Here is a 6,000-nt window from a genome sequence, read left to right as displayed (position 1 = left end):
GTCATAAATAAAGACCACTACAATTGATCCAAGTCTATAAAATTGCAGGCGTATTGGTCAAACCAAATGGCATAACAAAAAAAACTCATAATGTTCGTATCGAGTTCTAAAAGCTATCTTAGGTATAGCTACTACACTAACTCTCAATTAATATATCCTAACCTCAAATCTATCTTGAAAAAGATTGAGGCACTAGCCATTGAATCAATTGGGCTTTGAAAATGATTTTTTTAAGTAATTAGACTTGAGGCTTTGGCCCTGATAAGCCTTAAAAAAAAAGCTCGAGCCTGCCCTTTAAGCCTTATTATTGATTATTAACTTTTTTCTTCGGTAGAACACGTTTGAAGCTAATGACTTGCTCACCTGATCCTACACACAAATTATTATTAATTTTAATTTATTCTAAACTTAATTAAATAATTTAATAAATATCAATGGATAGTATAAAATTTTTAATATTTTTTATTTTTTTATAATTATTATATTTGTGTGTTTATAAAAAAATGAACTGTTTTTTTAACTAAGATTTTAATTTTATTTTTACTGGACTTCTAAATGTGTATTATTTAATTTCTAAAAAATTATGAGGATTTTGATTTTTTAATTTCAAATATTTTAATTAATTTATAATGCTTAAATTTTATTTTAATTTTTTCTATTTTTTAGAACAGAAACATGCGGGCTCGACCTTGAGCCCTTCATATAAGAGCCGAGCTTGAGAAATAGGGCTAAAAGTAAGGAACCAGGTTTAAGGCTCAGGCCCTAAGGACTGGGCTTATAAGAGCTAAACCCACTCACTTTCCCAGCTCTATAATTGATTTAAAAGATCATCTATCCTTAGTAAGCATACTTGTTCTTTATAGTAACCTTGTTCAACCACCAGTGATCTATGCAAAGATGCAAAATCCATCTACCTTCCTCACAAACAACAAGACCTTAGTGACCCTTAGGGTGATACGTTCAATCTAACAAAACCTTTGTCTTACAAATCTTCAATTTGTTTCTTCAGCTTAGCTAATTCTGATGGGAATTCTATATGGGGCTTTTAATATTGGTTCAGTTTCAAGAACCAAATCAATTGAAAACTCTACTTTCCTTTTAGAAGGTAAGGTTATCTCGTCGCTTCATTTGAAAATACTTTAAGGAACTCACTACTCTAATCTTCTCGACAATAAAACTACTGCTGACACAACACAACATCAAAATAAAAACCACCTTTCTGACATAATCAAGCATAGCATTATTTGCTGCTAGTCAAATTCATGCCAATAATCACGTCTATTCCTTTCATCAGAATACAAATCAGCTTGATCTTAAAAACTCTGTCCTCAAATTGAATCTCCACCCCCTAACACGCTCTACTATAATACTAGATGCTCCATAAAACATCTCCACTCTAATGAGCATAGATAATTCTTGTAATGATAAATTCAATCTATTAACACACTCATCAAAACAAAAGAATATGTGGCACCCAAGTCAAACAATGTGCCTCTACTCTCGATTCACAACAGAAATCATACCTCTGATCAGGTTTGAAGATACCCTGGCCTCTTTTTGCATGATGTGAATACTTGACTAAGAATTGTAGATCTCTGCTCAGTCCCCTAAACTCTACCCTCCGGGCACCACCTCACTATATGAACCGACTTGCCACACTTAAAGCAAGCCAACATCTTCCCAAATGAGATTGTTTATAAATGTTGTACTAGGGCATTCTTTCCAGTACTCAAAGTGTGATGCTGGAACATTCGATGCTTGCTTTAAAGGCGGCAGGGCCTAATTCTCACACCTTCACTTCGTTCATTGATACATAGATTTAAGATTAAGATCCTCTAACAAATCCTCTCCTTCCCGAAGAACTAGAAATGATGTACTAAACCCAATTCTCTTCAAGACTAAGATCCTCTAATAAAATCTCTCAGCTTTCCACTTTGTATCACTGCTGTGCTGGAGGTATATGGAGTAAGTCAATAGGTCATAAACCTTTGGATTAAACTCTTCCTTATCGAGATCTTCCTACCTGAAAGCATAGAATCTTCCTCCTTTTTAGTCTTGAATGAAATTGGAAAGTACTGGTCAAAGAAGACCTTCTTGAATTCATCCCAACTTAATAACTGAATACTATTAGTTGGCCTCACAGATTCCCACCCATCTCTTGGCAGTACTAACCAGCTACACTGTGGCCAGGATAACCTTCTACTTAAGGGTATAAATCACCATTTCAAAGATGGTTTCTAGCTGCTCAATCCATAATTTTGCTTCCCTCTCTCTCATACTTTCGTTTAAAGTAGGCGGGTTGAACCGAATGAAAGTTTTCTAAGCACGATCAATCAAATGATTAGTGCCAGGAACTTCTTGCGTGCTACCTAAAACCTTGAGATGGTCTAAGTCTACTCTATGCTTCCTAATGTACTCAATATCTTGAGCCTCAACTCTCTCTTCTTGCTCTCTACCTCTTTGAGCTCCTTAAATAGCTCCTTCCTTTTATTTATTTGTGGCTAAATTAGTTGAACTTTGATTCCTGCTCCTCCTCATTAAATCATCAAGATATAGAACTTCTAGCACGAGTACCTCTCCTCATAATGTACTATTTTCTCTCCTCCTAAAGACAAAAGTAAGAAACATAAAGGACATTAAAGAAAGAGTCATGCAATGAACAATTGTAACTTGCCATATCTCTAAATGAATAATAAATTAAACAAGGACAACAATCAGGGCTCAAAAAACCGAAAAACTAATTCTAAAATTTAACATTCCCCTTATCCACTAGAAATAGAGAAGATTAACTAAACTACCACATTAATCAAAAAACAACAGTTAAAAAGCTTGGGCTTAAGATTCATTTCCAAAATCATCAAAACCATAATGCATCAAAGCAATATACAGTAGAAATAAATCATATACATTCATCTAATCATTACATGCATTAAAAACCACAAAATCAAGTTGGAAATGGGCCATAAGGCATAGCGTGCCAATACATGCATCGTGGCATGTAGCACAAAGCCACATGCACAGACTTTTTGTGACATGTGTCGTGGCATGCCAGTCTGTATTTTCTACTTTCATTTGATAGTAAAATGATAAATTTCTAGAGTGCACCATTTTTACATACAATGTATCGTCAAAGTGATTTAAGTAGCCACGCATAGCTTTATCTCATAAGCTGATTAATGAGATAGGTTTAGGAATGATGTAATAGTCCGATCAAAATTTAGACATCTTAGTGCAAAAAAATCATTTTTTTTAGAAAATTCTGCAAACCCAAGCACTCAAATCGATCCATTTTCTCTCATTAGACCACATAGGGCCTTAAACCAAGTCCAAAAGGACCTAACATACTTGATTAACCATAATACCTCATATATACATGTATATCAAAATATGGGCGTTCAACAGCCCAGTTTTTTATTTCCCCACTTTTCACAATTTGCCATCATTTGGCACAACTTGACCTACTTGGCCCTTTTGTCACCATAAAATTACATATATCCACATTCTTAACATAATCATAACTTAATCTTAACCCTAAATTACTCAGTTCATCATAATTTCCACATATGAGTGAAGATTCACTAAAAACCCACAATATTCATTACAATTTCTATACTTTCAATAAAACACAACTTTCACAAAACATACACAACCAAATTCTTAGCCCCTCATTCTCATTTCATCATATATATAACAATTAGGCAAATGATTTCACAAAATCACTACGTTTTCTCTAATTCACCACTCAAAGTGTAACATCTTGAATTTCTTAATCCTGTGGTTAGTGGTTAATTGAAGGAACGTGGTATTAGTTAGTGTAGAATTAGAGATTTGGATGATTACTTGATGTTTTGACTTCTGGTGCTTTATATGAATAGATATGGGTTATAGGACTACATTTTAGGTCAAAGAAAGTGCCAGCATCATGGCTTATGCTGCATGCACCGGGGTGCATGGACCAGAAATTTACCTTCATAAGTCATGAAATTTCATAAATTTTAAAAGAGTGGAATTGAGAACACCATGAGAGAGGGAGAGAAAGAAGTACTGAGATACTAGAGCAAGCTATTTCAAGTCATTACTTCTGATCAATAACTTATTAGGTAAGCTACGTATAACTCTTACCTTCTATTCTATACAAATTTCTCTAAAAATGAGTTTATGGGAAATGGAAGTGGAATTTGAGGGGTTTTATTCTTACTCAATAGTAATAAAAGGGTTCTTAGGAGTTAAATTAAAGCTTTACGATTAGTTTAAAGTTGAACAGTATAGCTTTGAACTTGTAAGCTTAATTTGGCCTTTAGAGAGAGAGAAGTTAGGGCAAGAATCTGATTGATGTAGTAACTAAGATCTGTTGAGGTGATAAAGTAGTAGTATAGTAATTAGGTAGTAATGGACCTAGAATGGATAAATAGAAAAGAGTTTACAAATGAATATAGCCTTGAGTAGTAAAAATGAGTTCTGGTCAAAATGGACTAAATGACTAAAATGTGTTCAGATTGGTATATTAGACTTATGAGTAAAGAAAGCAAGCTTGAGATATGCTATTGCGGTAGTTGAAATCCATGGGTAACCTTTTAGTGACAAAAGTGTGAGGTAACCCCATAACTTCCTTTGTTTGACTGTTTATTGTAACTGTGTGTGAATATGCTATGTGATGCATGACAATAGTTTTGAATTGAGCAGTTTTAGAGCATTGGTGTTGTTATGTGAAATGGCTTTTGGTTGAAATAAACACTGAAATGTGTAATTTCAATAGAATTTATTATGTGTGTGTGTGTGTTATGTGTAAGAAAGTATGTAAAATAGTAAAAGGAACCTCGAACGGTTTTAGAAGCATAATCATAGGGGTAGGAGTTCACTTGAGTGGAGGAGATAATAAAGACCATATGGCAAGGCTTCTTTAGTACCTGACAGGGTGCAGTGTTGGAAACAATTTTTCTTAGTACCTTATAAGTGTGGTATTAGAGAAGATCTCCTTAGTGCCTATTGAGGTGTAGTGTTAGAGATGAGAGAATCCTTAGCATCTTTATGATACAGTATTGGAGTCAACGATGCCCCATTGTGTGTATTGGGGGAAACCATAGTCCGTATATGCATTAGAACATCTTTGGTCAGGTAATTCTACCACTGCAAGTAAGCTCAAGGCTAACTAGAGTATATATTGGTCTAAGGTGAGCCTATGGTTTTGTGTCAAGGTGATTTGGAGTTCGATTAGTAATGATCATGCTATAATGCTATGAGATGCTATAGAATGATATATGTGAAAGTAATAAAATGGAAATGGATATGTGGAATATGATTGTGAATGGAAATGAGATATGTGTATAAATGCTATTTTAATAAGGTTTTAAATGGTATGATAGCTTTACTTTTATATTGTTACATATAATAGTCAATAGGAGTGAGTTATTCTGTTACTAACATTTTTATCTCACCCTCGTGGTTACATGTTTACAGGATCGAGCAGTGATCAAGGAAAGGAAAGAGAGTCTGGACCGACTTGAGTTGTGAAGCCATGTATACTTAGAGTTGTGTAATGAATTGAATCGAGAATTGTATGTATGTGTGTGTGTATAAATGAGTTTCTATAGGATTGCATACATAACTTGAGTGATGATTTTGTGAAATCTTAGGCTAATGGTATGTTTTATGATGAAATAACATAAGGGCTATGATTGAGTAGATTTATGTTGAAATGGTTGTTTGTGTTAGTGAATCTTAAGCTCAAGTAAGAAATTATGACAAAATGAGTAATTTGGGGCCAAGATTGTATTGTGAATGTGTTATGAATATGGATATATATATATATATATATATATGAATGTTGAGAAAAAGGCCTAGTGGGCTGAGTTATGCTAAGAGATGGTAAAGTGTGTAAATATGTAAAATGTGAAAATTGGCCATAGAAGGGTCAACTTTTAATATATGTGCATGTTTGTGATAAATAAGGTCAATCAAGAGTAATAGGTCCTTTTAGATTTGATTCAAGGTCTTGTGTTG

This window comes from Prosopis cineraria, unplaced genomic scaffold, assembly GCF_029017545.1.
Source record: "Prosopis cineraria cultivar Desert tree isolate PC_DT_omini unplaced genomic scaffold, ASM2901754v1 PC4, whole genome shotgun sequence".
Classification (NCBI taxonomy): domain Eukaryota; kingdom Viridiplantae; phylum Streptophyta; class Magnoliopsida; order Fabales; family Fabaceae; genus Prosopis; species Prosopis cineraria.
Note: the sequence above shows the minus strand (reverse complement) of the source record.